This window comes from Macaca fascicularis, chromosome 10, assembly GCF_037993035.2.
Source record: "Macaca fascicularis isolate 582-1 chromosome 10, T2T-MFA8v1.1".
In the NCBI taxonomy this organism is placed as follows: domain Eukaryota; kingdom Metazoa; phylum Chordata; class Mammalia; order Primates; family Cercopithecidae; genus Macaca; species Macaca fascicularis.
In genome coordinates, this window is record NC_088384.1 from 51,497,422 (window position 1) to 51,516,884 (window position 19,463).

Genomic DNA, 19,463 nt, shown 5'->3' on the forward strand with positions numbered 1-19,463 from the left:
CAAATTTTAGGTTTGAGAGGTTTTAAACCACTTAAAAATGGGAGAGAGCATTTTGATATAATTTAGTATAAGTTGAATTATCCTATTAATTTTCCCAAATCCAATTATTTCATTGGTTTTTAAAACTATAAAGAACAAACTCAAACAAATTTACAAGAAAAAAACAAACAACCCCATCAAAAAGTGGGCAAAGGATATGAACAGACATTTCTCAAAAGAAGACATTCATACAGCCAACAGACACATGAAAAAGTGCTCATCATCATTGACCATCAGAGAAATGCAAATCAAAACCACAATGAGATACCATCTCACACCAGTTAGAATGGCGATCATTAAAAAGTCAGGAAACAACAGGTGCTGGAGAGGATGTGGAGAAATAGGAACACTTTTACACTGTTGGTGGGATTGTAAACTAGTTCAACCATTATGGAAAACAGTATGGCGATTCCTCAAGGATCTAGAACTAGATGTACGATATCTTTTGTTTAATCAAATATGCTCCTATAAATATAAGTATTTTATAATATGATTGATATTTAATATAATAATATCAATTATCAGTTAAATAGCAATGTATTCAAATTTCCACTAAAATTTGAATTCTAATACAATTAGAAAAAAAACCACACAAAAAAGATAAAATAATCTTGTACAAACATCCTTACTGGAACATTATCTAAATGTTTCACCTTAAAGAATACATCTATTTTCATCAAAAGATTAAACAACTCATGTAAAATGTGTCCCTTATGGATGTTTGAATCATTTTATAGAATATGTTCTTTAATTGTGTTTGTCAATATTAATTATTTTAATAGGAGAAGGAAAGACATAATACATCACAAAATTAGCATATACTTATATTTTTATCTTATTTATTGAGGTTTCCAATGTTAATATAGCTTTAATATGATAAGCTTTCATCAAGAACCAATGCAGCTATCATTATTTTAAAAGTATTTTTCTCATTAACAAGTACTATATGTATTTTATTTATTGAAAAGACTATCAAAAGTAGAGAAGTATAAATAAAATAATAGTAGTAATCTGTTTCCCAAATAGCCACTATTGCTTTTCGCCATATTTCTTTTTTTTTTTTTTTTTTTTTTTGAGACAGAGTCTTGCTCTGTCGCCCAGGCTGGGGTGCAGTGGCCGGATCTCAGCTCACTGCAAGCTCCGCCTCCCGGGTTTAGACCATTCTCCTGCCTCAGCCTCCCGAGTAGCTGGGACTACAGGCGCCCGCCACCTTGCCCAGCTAGTTTTTTGTATTTTTTAGTAGAGACGGGGTTTCACCGTGTTAGCCAGGATGGTCTCGATCTCCTGACCTCGTGATCCGCCCGTCTCAGCCTCCCAAAGTGCTGGGATTACAGGCTTGAGCCACCGCGCCCGGCCATTCTTTTAATGCTTTATTTTCTTTATGTATGTTTATTCTGTTAATTTATATCAAAATGCAATGTTAATACAATTTACCCCCTCACAAAAAGAAATATATTCCATAAACATCAAATATTTTGATATTGATCTCTTGGTTTTATGTGGTTTTATTAAATTTCTAGACTTTTATTTCAAGATGTATTTTTTTGGGGAAGAAAATGGTGCCTTCCTAACAGATAATTTGATGCAAAATATTTTAATAAGAGTAAAATTCTGACACTTTCAAGACTGTCCCTTATTTTTATATGATTTCTTTCTAAATTACATGCACATGAATTCTTAGATACTCACTATATAAAGATACAAAATATGGTACATACATGAGCTCTGAGCTACTTCACTATTTCTTCATCAATGGCAAATGCACAATACCTTAATATAGAGAAGAAAGAACAGGAGATTTCTTAGTATTCACTCTAAAGAAGTAATTAATTCAGTGTCCTATCTTGATCAGATTGCTTTCTCAGGAGCTACTAAAATATCTTTTATAGAAAAATTTTATATTAGATGTATCATAACACCATAACCTCTTCTTTACTTAGGCCTATGCAAATTTTAATGAAACTGCTTAGATAATGCAAAATATCCTACGTTTCATACGTTTTAGAATTTTGAATGGAACCTCAAATGATTTCATATTGAGTTTCAAGTTCCAGAGAAACAACATAATTTTTGTGATTCACTTTGTAATAAGAATCTTACTTTTTCCAGGTAAAATGGCAGGAATTTTGAGGATAAAATGCTAAGATAGTTTTTATTTGCACTTATTCCGCATTCGGTAACTTTTTCCTTCTGTCACTGCAAATGCAACTATAAAAAGCATTTAGAACATCTTCATCTGTCAAACAACCTATATGTACTAGATCAGCCCTTTTTAAACAGTGATTTGCGTACAAATCGCCCAGGAATCTTGTTAAAATGCATTATTTGTACATCTAGGGTGGAGAACTGTGATTCCACTTTTCCAACAAACTCTCTTGTGACGCTGAGGCTGCCTGGACACAGAGAACTTTGAATATTAATTGTACCCAGCAAAGAGCTCCTCAATTGCTAGTCCTGACACGTTTATATCCTTCAAAACAATGTGTTTGTAAATTTGCCTATGTCCCTAAAGAAAATGAACTTAGAAACCAAAGGCAACTTAAGTAATTGTGTCTATAGACACAGTTATTTTACTGTCTGTAGATGGTATGGTATTTCCAGCGACCTCCACCCATTTCAACAGTTTGGTCAAAGCCTTCTGTTCTACAGAGAGTCCTCTATTTCACTCTTCTGCCGTGTTTTTCTGCTAAATGCAGAAAGAAAAATTGAGAGGAAGAAGACTTACAAATTTGAATTTCAGTGTTTCCACTTTTCACCCTTATTTTACAGTAGATTCATGAGTCCATAAATGAACATTTTGTTCTCCCCATTTTAACTTTTGTTCTCCTCTGATGTAAACTTTAATTGTTTAAGTACTCTGTCTAGCTTTATGACACTCTTTTCACTTTTACTTCAGTGTATGTCTTCACTCACACATTTTAGATTTGTTCAGTATAGAGTTTGTCCATAGTATATATCCCAAATAAGTATTGCTTTAGAAACAGTGTTTTACTTTAGTATGTGTTATAGCATACATTATTTGGAAGGATAGCTTATCTATTTATTTTTTTCTCATAATTTGGTTTGGAAGTATGAGTACTGCTTTCTTCATAATAAAAAGTAATTTTAACATATTATAGATACCATGTGCAGATTTATTTTAGTGAAGCCACAACTATGTTAGAAAGCCAGTCAACCTAGGCCGGGCGCAGTGGCTCAAGCCTGTAATTCCAGCACTTTGGGAGGCCGAGGCGGGTGGATCACGAGATCAGGAGATCCAGACCATCCTGGCTAACATGGTGAAACCCCGTCTCTACTAAAAAATACAAAAGAACTAGCTGGGCGAAGTGGTGGGCGCCTGTAGTCTGAGCTACTTGTGAGACTGAGGCAGGAGAATGGCGTAAACCTGGGAGGCAGAGCTTGCAGTGAGCCGAGATCCGGCCACTGCACTCCAGTCTGGGTGACAAAGCGAGACTCCGTCTCAAAAAAAAAAAAAGAAAAAAGGCCAGTCAACCTAAATTTACTCAAGAATTCCGGAAGTAAATCTCTCATTACTAATGATTTCTTTCAGAGAAGCTATAATTTTACATAGATTTCTATTTTTATCTATGTTTAACTTAATTTCTACTAATTAAAAAATACTGGTTTCAAAGATTTATTTGCAGAAAAAATGCCAGTTTTTACTAAGCTATAATAATTGTAACAATAATGCTCTTTTGAACACCTCTGAACACTTGTTCATCACTTGGCACAGTGTGCTCTGAAGGACCTAGTTAACAATTCCTTAATAATTGAAAGAATAAAACTAATGAAGAACGAGAATACAGATTCTATTGTTACTGCCTGTTTTATCTTGCCTCATAAATCCGTTTAGGTTATGCTTTCTGATGTGTGTTATAATACACCAATTTACATGACAAATAGAGAAAAGAAAATGCAGAAATCTATATTAAAAGGGGTTGGAACTGCAATATCTACTTAAATTTTTCAGTGTATGGATTTGTGCAATAGTTTCAATACACAGTATGTGTATGTGTGTTTGTGTTTATATATTATACTACTTTATTTCTACTATGCATTCATTTATTTGTTTAGCATGAAGGAGAAAATAAAACAGGATAACTTATATGGAATGCAGTAAAGTATTTTCATGGGTGCCAATGATTGTGTTGTCACGCAGCAGTTAGAGTGATTCTCAAGGCCCGATATATCTTTATTTATTTATTTATTTATTTATTTATTTATTTTGAGACGGAGTCTCGTTCTGTCGCCCAGGGTGAAGTGCAGTGGCCGGATCTCAGCTCACTGCAAGCTCCGCCTCCCGGGTTCACGTCATTTTCCTGCCTCAGCCTCCCGAGTAGCCGGGACTACAGGCGCCCGCCACCTCGCCTGGCTAGTTTTTTGTATTTTTTAGTGGAGACGGGGTTTCACCGTTTTAGCCAGGATGGTCTCGCTCTCCTGACCTCCTGATCCGCCCGTCTCGGCCTCCCAAAGTGCTGGGATTACAGGCTTGAGCCACCGCGCCCGGCCCCGATATATCTTTAAACCATCCAATGCAAGCCCATGAAATGACTACCATGCTAGTATTATCAAGTAAATCTATTAACTATAAAATTGTTAATCAGTTAATTATGTCATAACAGCAATGCTAACATGTTTTGATTAATTACCAATATATACAAGGCGTGGATCTAGTCTATATGAATATTAACTCTGAATTAGGTACTAATCTTATCGTTTTTTTTATGGATGAGAGACTAAGTAACTTGCCCAATGTCAAGGAATTAGAAAGTGGCAGAGCTGAGACAAAAAAACAGTCTGGCTGCAGTGTTTTCTTAATCACTATGTTATGTTGCTTTCGACTGCTATCCTTCCATGTCCTAGGCACTCTGACACCTATTTTAAATGCAGTATATTACTAAGGTTCTCCATTTTCCAACTTTTATCCTTACATGTGGTAAAACTAACTTGTTTATTCTTGTGTAGCCAATGAAAAATAGAGCCAAGACTCAGACACAAAGCAGTCTGTGACTAAAACCCATTTGTCTCATTATGTACTACACTATCCACTCTCTGTGTTCAGTCGATATACTTTAGTTCCACACCAATGTGATATATTATAAATATTTAAATTTAACAAAGGTGAAACTCACCTTTCTAAAGATTTATGGGGTGAAAATATAATTAGATGAAAGACAGATTAGATAGATAAATATAGGAGAAAGAGAGATGCAAATAGCTCAAATGAAAATAAACCAAATAATGCTGGTTACTCACATTAAAACTAAGTAAAATCAACATATATAAAATATCATTCTTAGGGATGAAGATATAGTTTAGGTAATCCTGATAATCATATTTAAAGTTTGGAGGGTAATAGAGTAGGAAACAAATTTAAAACTAAGATGTTGAGTAGACTATTCTGTAGACAGCAGGCACACATGCTTAATTCAAACGATTACAGATTTTGGAGCTAAAATAAATCAGAGATATAGTTTCTTTTCAAAGTGTTACACATTTATTTATAAATGTATGATGGTTTGGTTTGGGGAATATTAATTATGACTGAATTAAAAGAAACAAGCACTATATCTGCCACCTTATCAAAAGGTCACATTAATTATATCGCCCTTATGGAGAGGAAATCAACATGTCCGTCAGATGGGCTTACAATTGTGCTGCAGGTAGAACATGAGGATTAAATCAGGTTTGTTTAGTGTCCCAAAGTAACCCATTTACATTTAGCCCTTGTAAATGCAATTAACACAAATGAAACAATAAATCACACTTAGATTTATGAGTTTACTTTTTGGCAAAAGGCTAATTTGCTATTCTTTTATGTTTATAGTTACTAGTAAAATATTGTTAGTCATCGGATGTTGGTTAAGAATAGTTTTAAAAAGTCTTCATAAAATGGCTCCAGAAGAGTAAGGGTTTCATTGTGCCGGTAGAGATCTTTCATTTATCATTTCAATGTTTTACTAATTATGAACATAAATTGATTTTTGATAACCTTCTCTCACTCTTATATGCTCCACATTCTTGAGATCATAGCTTAAGAACTAATTATGAGAAAAGCTAGGACACAGGCCAGGGAAACTGTATGAATTTGAATATTTCTAATTAATATTAATATGTATTACTTGGATAAGTATATATCTTCTACCCACTTTTTTTACAAGTGAGTTCTATGTGCCTGGGAGCCAATTTCCTATTCAACATTCTTCTGCCATTAATACATTATTTTTCAGACAAGACACAATTATCCATTTGTTCATTTCACATAGTATAGTCTTTAAATACTTATTGGTGTTTTAAATTGAGAACAATGCCACAATTTATAATTATTTTTTAGTTTCTTTGGACAAATTGCTGACTGTGTACTTAAGTCATGGTCCCAGCAAAACAGATGGCACACACATTTTAGGATAATTTAAGGATTAAAAAAAAAACTATCATTTACACAATTAGAAGTAGATACAGGAAAATAATGAAAGATAACACAGTGGTAACAGGTTTTGTGTATCTTAGCCCCTAAAGATGACAGGGGTTGAATAGAGCGAAAAATAGTTTCAGAATGGAAAGTAGAGTCAATAGAAAGTCTTCCGTAAGAGGATCTGTGACTATCGGCTGGAACACAACCAATCCCAGTAACTTGGCGAGGAGGCAGTCAAGGGTTAAACATCCTCATCTCACCCTCCTCTTTCCTGCCAATGTTGGATTCCTTTGTGGCAGCACTTCTTAGAAAAAGTCAAGGCAGACCATTGATGTGTAATACACATATATCAGCTTCCTGGGGTAAATAACAGGGTAGAGAGTGGTCGAGAATTAATCTGAAGAGTTAAAATTAAGATGGTAATTTTAGAGACTGAATTTATAAATTTTTAGTTGTCAGCTGGGATGAAATAGGACATAGAACTGGAAAAATCTGATACGTGCAAAGTGTGGAAACAGGCAAAGGTATATGCATTCTTAAAAAAAAAAAAGGGCCGGGCGCGGTGGCTCACGCCTGTAATCCCAGCACTTTGGGAGGCCGAGGCGGGCGGATCACAAGGTCAGGAGATCGAGACCACGGTGAAACCCCGTCTCTACTAAAAATACAAAAAATTAGCCGGGCGCGGTTGTGGGCGCCTGTAGTCCCAGCTACTCGGGAGGCTGAGGCAGGAGAATGGCGTGAACCCGGGAGGCGGAGCTTGCAGTGAGCCAAGATCACGCCACTGCACTCTAGCCTGGGCGACAGAGCGAGACTCCGTCTCAAAAAAAAAAAAAAGGAGTGAAAAACTAAGAAAGCTAAAATTTAAGAAGAAGTTGTAGACTCCCAAAGGATTGATATGTTCAGGAGAGAAGCAGTTTGGAAGCTCTGAGTAAGCAAGAGTAAAATGTAACATCAAGTCCACCAACTTGGAATCAGGGCTACAAAGGCAAACCTCTCTCAAGAGCATCAGTCCTCTGCCATACTACTGAGGAAACTTGTCAAGTTACTAAACAGCTCTAAGCCCATTTTTTTTTTCCTCATGTATAAATTAGTATTTAACAGGGTAAAGCCACAATTAGGCCTGAGACGTAAGAAGATGCAAATGAGAATTCTGAGTTTAATGTCCAAGTATAACAGCTAATCTTGATATATATATATATATGTGTATATATATATAATTTTAAGCTTATATTTCTTGTCTATATACCGGTCTAGACTATGGTCTTCCCATATCCATTGCAAATTGTAAAACCATATTATTATTTATCTCAAAATCTAATAATTACAGGGCATAGCTAATTTTCGCTTCCTTGTAATTAACAATTATATCCTAGATTAAAAGACATACAATTAGTTTCTGATTTATTAGAGATAATCTTCTCTATATGATATCTTGAACCCAATTATAACTGTGTTTTTATTCATAGTAAAATAATGTAATAATGTCTTTATTACTACAGTGAGCCATTCAACTTAAAGCATTCATTTCACCCTTAGCCACATGGAAAATCTCTTAGATTAATTCCTGTAAATACTTGTTTAACTAAATTAAATTTTAAATATTGTATTTTTGATGAGATATACAAGCAGAGGAACTAAAAAATAATTCCTGGACAAAAGTGGCTTTTCCACCAGGGCCCCATTGAACCTGAAATAATTACCGCTAGAATAATTCCTAGGGGTTAAATTACTATCTCTTAGATAATCTTTTAACCTCAATATGTATTATTGAAGAATAGGTGCTCCATTTAGACACATTAATGCTAAATTGATAACGATGTGTCAATACCATTACCTAGTAGATCTTGCAATGTCATTACAAATGTCTTCTATTTTTGGACATGGAAAATATATGTCCAGCTTGAGGATGGTAATAGGAATTGATGTTTCACAGACTGGTGGCAACTGATAATACACGAACTTTTTATAAATAAAGACTCTGAATAAACAATATCGAAGCATATATAGTCACAACGTATTCTGTTTATCAGAAAAATATTATGTAATGTATTGACCATTAAGAGAGCAAGTGTCGTGAAAGCTGATTTTTTGATAAGGGGACTAGATTTTAATTGGTGCTTTTGCCTACATACTCAATATAACAATAATAACATTCAGACAAAAAAGCGGTACCACGTTTTTCAAAGAGGAATTCCACACTGAGATATGAACCAATCCTCATATTTGACTCCTGTTATTTGCAAAATATATTCTTGGATTTCACTGGGAACGGAATACTTGGAAGCTCACTACATTCTTTAAGAGAAAGTATTTTTTAACATACAATACTTTGTTTCCAGCAGCAAAACTCACTATTAGCTTTGACCTTGGGTCGTAATTTTTCAGTTTTTTGTGGAGAGGATGGTGATAGTATACTTGTGTTATTACTATATGAAATAAATGAATATACATTCTAATAGTAATAGCTATAACACTCACTATTTCAGTCAAGCCCTTTAAATAAATATATATTTAACTATATATTTTATAGATAGATATATTTTAGACAGTGAATTTATCAATTTCACTCTCTGTATAGCACTCATAGTTCTAATTAAGGAATAATTAGTATATAAAGAATAATCCAGATAATAAAAGCTAATATCTAGAGAGCACTCATCTATGAGAACTAAAAATAATAATCCAAGTCCCAATATGCCACTTTTTTTCTGTTTAAAATGACATTCTCCTGGTAGCGCGCAAGCCAGGAAACTTCTGAGAGACCTAGCGCTCCACTCTGGACCTTGGTAGCCAGGTCCAGGCACTTCAATTAACTTCCAGAAGATGGCAGACCCTCCAGGAACACCAGAATGAGAAACTGATGTCTGACAACAGAGTGAGAGTTCAAATATTCCTTGTAGCAGACACTGTGAATGAAGCACTTGAGGTTGCCAAGAGACTAAAAGCAAAATAAATTGTTTTAATTAAAAGCCCAGATCTTAGCCGGAGGAAAAGGAAAGGGTGTCTTCAATTGTGGTTTGAAAGGAGGTATTCACTTAACAAAAGAACCTAAAGTTATGGGAAAGCTGGCTAAACATGATTGGGTATGTTTGGGGCAATAAACCAAACTCCAAAAGAAGATGTGAAAGTTAATAAGCTGATGGTTACTGAAACCTTGGACACTTTCAGAAAAACTTACCTGGTGATTCTGATGGACAGGTCCTGCCATGGCCCCATTATGGTGGGCAGGCCCCAGGGGCCATTGACATTGAAGAGGTGGATGCTTCAAATTCAGAATTTATTTTTAAGGAGTACATTTTTCAAGGGATAAAGGACAGCCGAGTTCAGAGTTGAGCAGATGGCAGAAAATCTAGGCTTCCTGGGGTCTTTGAAAAATCAGGTTGCAGATCAAATTAAGAAACTGTATAATCTCTTCCTAAAAATTGATGCTACTCAGGTGATAGTGAATCCCTCTGGTGAAATTTGAGAAAGACAAGTTGTCTGCTTTAATGCCAATGTAAACTTTCATGACAATGCAGGATTCTGACAACAGGACATATCTGCTAGGGATGACAAATTGGAGAATGAGCCTGATATGGCTTGGTTCTGTGACTTCACCCAAATCTTATCTTAAATTGTGATCCCCACGTGTCAAGGAACGGACTTGGTGGGAGGTGATTGAATCGTGGGGGCGGGGGCTGCCCCATGCTGTTTTGTGATAGTGAGTGAGTTCTCACGAGATTTGATGACTTAAAAGTGTGGCACTTCCTCCTTCTTTCTCTCTCGCCACTATATAAGAAATGCCTTGCTTCCCCTTCACCTACTGACATGATTGTCAGTTTCCTGAGGCCTCCCCAGCTATGCAGAACTATAAACCTCTTTCCTTTCTGTCTTTTATAAATTACCCTGTGTCAGGTAATGTACAGTAGCATGAAAACGCACAAATACAGAGCTCACTGAATATGAAGATGCCAGACATGATCTAAAATACATAGGAATGGATGGGAACATTACCTGCTTTGTGAATGGTGCTGGATTAACCATGGCTACTTGTGATACCATTTTCCATAATAGTGGGAAGCCAGTCAACTTCTTGGAATCTTGGAAGTGTTGTAAAGGAAGCTCAAGTATATCGAGCATTCACATTGCTCACAGCTGATCCTAAGGTTGAAGTCATCCTTGTCAGTATTTTTGGTGGTGTCGTCCACTGTACTATCATTGCCAATGGGATCACCAAAGCCTTCCAGGCATTAGACTTAAAGGTTCCCTGGAAGGAACCAGTGTTCAAGAGGCCCAGAACATACTCGACAATAGTCCAACAGTGAACTCCCCATTATATCAGCCCAAGAAGGCTGTGGCCAGCATGGCCAATAAGTGATGTCTTTGTCCTGATCGGTTGAAGAAAGCAAGCCATTTTTCCATAAAAAAATGGACATCTCTCATCACTGTGAAGGAAATTATCTCATTGGGAAATGAAGGAGATAAATATGAGCAAGAATCATTATCTGAAAAATATATTTTTTGAAACAGAGTCTCACTGTGTTGCCCAGGCTGGAGTGCAGTCACGTGATCTTGGCTCACTGCAACCTCTGCCTCCCAAGTTCAAACAATTCTCCCCTCTCAGCCTTCTAAATAGCTGGCTCTACAGCCACATGCCACCACACCTGGCTAATTTTGTATTTTTAAAGTAGAGATGGAGTTTCACCATATTGGTGAGGCTGGTCTAGAACTCCTGACCTCAAGTGATCCACCCTCCTCAGCCTCCCAAACTGGTGGGATTACAGGTGTGAGCCGCTGCACCTGGCCTGTCTGAAAAATCTTAAACCTGTATTTTCTAGAATAAGATATCTAGACAGCCGAAATCTGCTTTTACTTATAGCCTTTATAAAAATAATGTCCTGCATTCTCATACTTTTCTATTACGGTAAGCCTGCTCAATAAGCAGTGTTTTGCTGATTTTGGGGAGCAGTATATGTGGACAAATATTGGGTGCATATTCAGAATTTGAAATCAGGTCCTGGTTCACTTACAATAATCTTGGTGGACATCTAATCCTACATAATAAAAAAAAAAAATCAGAGGCCATAAAAAATGCGGACAAGATACATTTAATGTATAAATTACCAAAAAGGCACAGCTAAGACATCCAAATGAAAAGCTATTATATACTGCAGCAGCTTTTACAAGTTTCTAATTCCAACATGTTTGAAAAATCTGTGAGTATTTCAAAGTATATTTTACTGTGGAATGTCTCCATTAATATACCATACATGTATTTCATCATTTTCCTTAATATTGAATATACTGTTTAGCTCACACTAGAAAGAAAGCCGTAACGATGCCATTGTTTTCCCCAAAGCTTCTCCAGCTATGTAACCTGCTAAATGTTTGACCCATCAACAACAGGAAACAGTTGTGAATATAACTTTTTCTACATGAATGCCAATCAGTTACTTAAGGGCAAGTTGATTGCATCAGTCATCTTTCTCCTTGAAGGAGGCACCAGCTTGCCTTCAATGCGATTAATACATATCCTTATATGGCCTGACCTTCTCTGACCACACCGTCTCAGCCAGAACTACTATCTGAAGACTCACAGGGTATCTAATTTATCAAATACAGTATCTCCCATTATATTATCTTGGCCCAAAGAACCCACTGCATAGTGAAGGATCATATCAATGGGCACGTGACTGCAGGAACCACTAGTTTTAACATACATCACATCATTAGGAAGCTGCTGACCTAATGAAACATTGAGATGGCTACTTAAAGGCATAACTAGCACAGCAGGCAGGGATTGATTTCTGGCCTTATTAGAAGGATTTCCTAGTTTCAGTGTGTGAACTCACGGCCTTCTGGGGCACTATATCTCGGCTAGAAAAGATAGGTTCAGGAAGAAGAGGATAGAAGTAGAAGAGACATCATGCCATTCTCACAATTTTTTGGTCTGGAAAGATTGGATAAACTATTTCTGGTAGCATGGTGGTCATGAGAGTACTTGTAACAGAGGAAGAACATAAGGTTCTTCCTGAAGTTCTATCTGCTACCTGATTATTTTGGACTTCTCATACTAACAGACCAGAAGTGTGTATTTTTATAGATTTTATAATGAAAAACTGGAAGTTACCAATGTAAAAACAGCAGTAATAGTTGTGTATGGTAGAAAATATCAAGCAAATAAAAAAGTAAAAACTTAATGAAACCATTGCTACTTTTATTTCAAAAGGCTAATCTTTCTGGAATAGAATGTTTATCATGTACATATTATAATGCATTATAAAATATTTATATATTTTAATATATTCTTTATTATATATTGCATATATATTATACTGTGTGTATATACATTATAATGTTTGTAATGTATATAAATATATAATGTAAAATTCAAAATAAAAATGGAGGAAATACTGGAAGAGATGGTTCCGCATAATGCAGACCGAATGGGAGTGAGTCCTCCTATATAAACCACTTAAAATCACATGGGAAGTCTTCCTCCCAGAATTACAAATTCAAAATTCACTGACTCCCTATTTCTTATCTATAATATTGAAAATAACATAAAAATCTGACACCACACTCTGTTACTAAATCTGAAAATAACAAACATTCTTATTTATTGCTCATGGAAGTGGAAAAACATACAATCCTACAGAGGATTTGCCAAACAAACGATTGATGCATTTAGTCTTTCACAAAGTATTCACATCACTGGAACTGCACCTTCAACACACTTCTGCACAAATATAAAACTTTACACTCATTGTGTCATTGTTGCTATAAGCAAAAAAAAATTAAACAAAAATGTCTCTAGAGATAAAATTTATTAAATAAATTACCGTTCCTGCACTCAACCCAGGAGCAAGTGGTCATTAAAAATGAAGCGGATGTCTCTAGAATTATAGGGAATGATCTCTAGAATATATTGTCAAGTGAAAAAAGCAAAATGCATAAGAGTGTATATGATTATATAATATGTACACCGAAAAATACAGATTTGTCTATTATTACCAAAAGAATGTTGAAAAAAAGTATCCACAAACTATAAAAGTTGGTTTCACATAAGGAGAGAACATTGTTGAGAGAGTAGGAAAAGTTGTGGTACTTTTCTGAGTACAGCAATTTTATGCAGTCTTGGTTCTGCATATGTAAATGTTTACACATTCAAAATAAATAGAAAGAATGAACAGTCTTAAAATTGTAAGCAATTTACAATGAATAAATTTAACTCTGTTTAAATTAGTACTACAACTGCCCACAATTAGTACTATAACTGCCTGAAGAAAAATATTTGGTATGATTAAAGGTTAAAACAAATAATTCTAGTGTTATTAAGAAATCACACTTTTAAGGTAAAAGGGAAAAAAGATGCAAATATAAAATCAAATAAATTGCACATAACTTCTGAAGATTACATTTGAATTTGAAGTATAAATTGATGCATTATTTTTAAAATGTATTTTTTTGCCCTGGTGACTGAAAGATGCAGTGTAACTCTGCAACCTGATACAATGAGACTCCAGTTGGGTCACACTCCAAGAACTCATAGGCTTACTTCTAAATGCTATTTCTGCTGAAAGAAACTGAGAACCTTGGTAAATGGCTGGTTTTACTACTGGAAAAGGGAAAATATAAAGTAGCCTGCCACATGGCAGAGATTATTGGAAGCATGTGAAAAAAAAGAATACAGAAGATAACTTGACAAGATTTCCACTGACCACATTTGTGGCAATTTTGACAATTTGTGACAACTCTTCTAGCAATACAATAAATGCCTACTATTAACTCTAAAGTGTTAGTTAAATTGAATCTGTGTGTCCATAGAGATATGTGTGTGTGCGTGTGTGTGCGAGAGAGAGACAGACAGAAAGAGAGATTTAAATTGAAATGAACCCATTTCCTCACTTTGAAAATTGACAGTTGTAAATGAAATAATTAAACAGGAGGACTTTCTATTTTTTAAAGAATTCAAATTCAATTACAGTTGAGGAAATAAAGTATTATCAGCTAATAAAATGTAAAATATAATAAAATATAGAAAATAAATTTGCAAGTACAAAAAAGTAATTTATTCAAGTGATAATCACCAATAATATGCTAAAACCACTGAATAAAATGTTGTCAGCTAAGATGATATTTGAAAGATGACAAAGTATTAGCAGACATTATTTATCAATCGCAAGAGAAAATCATATCTTCGTAATGAAGGGATCTGGGAGAAACCAAACTAACAAAGCATTCAACATTTTGTATATTTAAACATTGACTAAGGGGACATTATATAACCTGCTGAGATGATGTGACATGAACCACAGCGCATCACCTCCAAAAGATTCTTGACAAAATGTTTAATCTAGATATAATTCAGCATTTAGACCAAACTTCCAGTTTAAGAAATAATACAAACTGTGGGAGACTTGATAAAGGCTGACTATCCAATGATGATGATGAAAAAGTTAATGGAAACTAATTAGAATAAAACAAATACCATAATAACAAAATGCAATGTGTGTAGCTAGATAGCTAACACACATACCAAAATGATAATAGCTGCTAAGTCTTAATGCTTAGGATATCAGGATGGGGGGTAATGTTCTATTCTTTCCAATTTGAACTATGTTATGAATTTTATTTTTAAAAGTTGAAAAATTATAATTTCAAAACTCTTAAAACTGCTACAGATGAACTGTATTTTTAAAGCAAACTATAGCACTTTTATATTTTTTAATTAAGGTTTAATTCACATGCAATTCACTCTTTTTGGCATATAATCCAGCAAAATTGACAAATGCATACAGTCACGCAATTAACAGCACAATCGAAATGTAGACTTGTTCTCCAAAATTCCCTGTGGCTCCTTGTTAGTCAGGTCCTTTCCCTATATCCAAATACTGGCAACCATTGATCCTTTTTCGGAAACCATAGTTTTGTTTTGCAAGAATATCAAATAAATGGAAACATACAACATGTACCTTCTGAGTCTTTTTTAAATAAAAGATCATGTCCAAATCAAGTTATCTCTTTATTAAATCTTTCTCATTTATTATTCGTTATTATTTTTTTCTGATTTTTATTTCTAGCTAAATGATTTACAATAACGCTAACATCAGAAATGGTTTAATGTAGCACTCGCAATAACAAAAAGTGTTCAGCTGACATTAAACAGTGATAATATAGTACTTTCAGTGAAGAAATTATTGATCAGGATTTTCATATTGTGTATAATCTAAAATTGGGGAGATAGTGAATCTCACTCTGGATCTGCGTAGCATGTAAGTCTCTGACTGAAATAAATGAAATATTACATAATAGGAAAACAGACATAAGTTAGTCATTTGGTAATTAAATCATTTTACAGCTTAGAGTTGAAATATGTTTTCTCAAAAATTCAAATCAATAAGAGGCATTGTCTAGAGAAAAAAATTACTTTAAATCAAGAATTTCACTTTAAAACGAACCTGTGCAACTACAATTAAAATTTGTAACTACAATTAAAAATGTATTATTGAAAATAAAAACTAAGGACATGATAGAATTTAATAGCTTTTAGATAAAATATGGGTGATTTAACATCTTTAACTTTTCTAAACTTCATGTTTTGATTCTAGTTATAACTAAAACTAGTGTTCTATAGAATCAAAATATTCACACGTTTCTCTCAATTCTCTGAGATTTTTTAGACATTTTAGTCAGGAGATCAGAGGAGACCCAAACAATTTTGGGGAAATATGGACACTATTCTCAGAATTTCTCTGTTTCCTATTTTTATGCTCCTTATCTAAAAAGCCTAAATTTTTCATCACTTGGATTATTTTATTCACTTGTCCAGCATTGTTTTCTAAACTGAAGCTATTGATTATGTGTATATCTAGAAGTTGATGGAACACTAGGACAGTGATCCAACGACTGAAACGTCAATAAATAGAGCTTAGTGATTCCAAAGTCATAGAAAGCACATTAAACCTAATTTGCAGAATGAGACTGTAAAAGTGTTTAAGTTTGGCCACACAAAGTGATAGGATCCCAGTCATGTTTCAGTAGAATTAATTTATTGAATACAGAGGTGATGATTGGGACAGCTGTGAGGGAAGAGAGAAGGAGCACAGGAAGGAGAAAAGAAAGAAGAAGGTCAACTTTCTATATAGCAGTAACTATAAGAAATTTGAATGGTTTATTCAACAAAATCCTCACAATAATTTTTTTTTTTTTCTTGAGACGAGTCTCACTCTGTCACCCAGGCTGGAGTGCAGTGCAGTGACTCAATCTCAGTTCACTGCAAACTCTGTCTCCCAGGTTCAAGTGATTCTACTGCTTCAGACTCCCCAGTAGCTGAGATTGCAGGCCTGCACAACCACGCCCAGCTAATTGTTTAAATTTTTAATAGAGACAGGGCTTTCACCATGTTGGCTAGGCTGGTTTCGAACTCTTGACCTCAAGTGATCTGCATGTCTTGGCCTCCCAAAGTGCTGGGATTACAGGCGTGAGCTGCTGTCCTCAGTCCTCACAATAATCTTATGAAAAAAGCATAGCCAACTGATTGAAAGCTTGGTCTCTGAACATTACTGCCTTGTTTAAGTCCCTGACTTAATTGTTTTGCTGTGTTAATTTGGGAAACTTACTTAACCTCCCTGGGATAGTCTCCTCACCCATTTAGTGAGGATACATTTAATAGCTTTTAGATAAATTATTGATGATTTTATAATTCTTTATCTCAATTCCAAAATCCAAACAAATCTGAACACCAAATCCTTTATCTACAATTCCAAGCAAACCTGAAACAACTAAACTTAAACCCAAGAATCTTTCACACTCACTTGGCAGCAAAATGAGACCTAATCTGAATTCATTTGGTGGCAAGACCTGGCCTGAATTAACATGAGACGCTTTAGAATCTTAATTTGTGTCACTTAGTGTGACATTCTGTGTTTCACTGCAGAAATATTAATATAATTGCTAGTATTTGTTCCAGGTTTAAAGACACAGAAATGAATTAAATCACTTATGCTAATTTCCAAGGATTGAGATTTCTTTAAAATAGTCTTTCTTCCTAGAGATTCATAAAAATTCATGTAATTTAAGCATTATTCAAAAATGAAATGTGGACTAAAATTACCATAGAGTCTATGGTTGGTTTGGAAAGTAGTATGTGAAACTAAAACTAAATGGCACTAATGTTGCTTGATTTTATTTACATTGTTGTTCTTATTTATGTACTTATTTTTATTAAGTAATAAATAAATACATGTGTACTTAATGTGTGTGTGTGTGTGTGTGTAGCATAATGTTAATTTTCCTGAATGTGTTTGTGTATTTATTTATGTGTTTGGTCATTTTTATATCTGGGAAGTGAACAGGCTACATTTAAGGAGCTAAATCTTGAGAAGATTTGTCAAGGAAATGTTAATTCAGAGATTTTATGTGATAAGTATTAAAAGATGTACAATTTCAATGTAACTATTTTTGAACATTATATTAAACTATCTATTATTAATTATTTTCCCACAATGTAGTGTGTTGATATTTTCATTATGATGCTGCTATGTCTCATTACTAGGTACCAGTTTCTTTGCAAATCACATGAATGGAGCTAAAGCCAGGTAAATGGCTTAAAACCACCTGCATTTTTATGTGAGAAAATTATTGACATATTAAAATAGAAATCCTTAATTCCAACAGTAGTGCAATATAAACATTTTGTATCCAAATGCTTCAATCATGAAAAGTTCCCCATACTAAACTAGAAGTATTATTTTTAATTTAATGCAGATAACTGGATTTTGGATAGCTTCTTTAATTTTAGATTTATTCTTTGTCTCCAACTTCCAGTGTTTTCGTATCACTCCCTGTCAGAAAATATGTCTTAGGATTTTTTGCAATCGATTTTTTTCTTTATACAGACACAGTTAAAATATGTATGTACACTTTTGAAAACTTTTAAAACAAAATATTGTTCTCCTATATTTTTGTTGATTTTATCAGTTGTCAAATGATTTTGAATTTTAGAGTGTGCTAATGAAATAATTAACTATTCCCAGAATCATAATATCAAGTGGTGGTTTTGTTTTTGAATGGGATCTACAAATATATATGTCATGAATTCTGCACAAAATAGGTAATAAATATGTAAATCCAGATGTTAATTCAATAGAAAAATAGCAAGAATACACTGTAAATGTATTGTATCTTGTAATGTATAATGTAATATAATATGAAGTATCCACTGCCTCATTCTAATTTCAAACTTTTAATCATAGTTTCTAAGTACTGGTAATATCTGAATGAGACTAGTATTTTGGTATAAACACAATGTAGTAAAAGTATTGTTTTGTGATTTTTATCTTCAATTCATGTTAAATATAACGTGATTTCCTGCTTTGTTCTCTTTACATTTCAGTAATAATTAAGCCTGAAGAGTCTACTAGTATTCCTCTTAAAATAAGATGAATATTAAGTCCCTAATTGATTAACAAAATGCTTCAAAGGAAAGCATTGAGTAAACCTTTTTAAAACATTTATTCAGAAAAAAATGAAGAATTCAATATTTATAGTTAAAAAATTCCACATAGATTTAAAAAGAAATTTTCTTAGGCCAGAAGTTCGAGGTCATTTAACTTTGCCAAGTTCTGGAATTTTATTCTCAAACATACTTGAAACTAACTCAGATAACTTAGAATGTCCATCAAATTTTTACAAGAGACATGAGTTGAAATTACCTGTCATAATAATGGGTATTTATCAAAATGAATTTGGATAGCTTCTTTAATTTTAGATTTATTCTTTGTCTCCAACTTCCAGTGTTTCTGCATTACTCCCTATCAGATTTCTCTCACTTCTATTTTTGAGAGCATGTAGTTTTGTCATCATCTAATGTGAGAGTATTATTAGTCTCCCCAGAAGATTTTTTTTTCCTCTGGAAAATTATGACATTTAAAAAAAATATCAGATTTCAATATCTCTCTAATAATAGGAATTCTAAAATAGAAACTAGGAATTGCAATACCTATTTCTTGGTGTGCTGGATATTTTC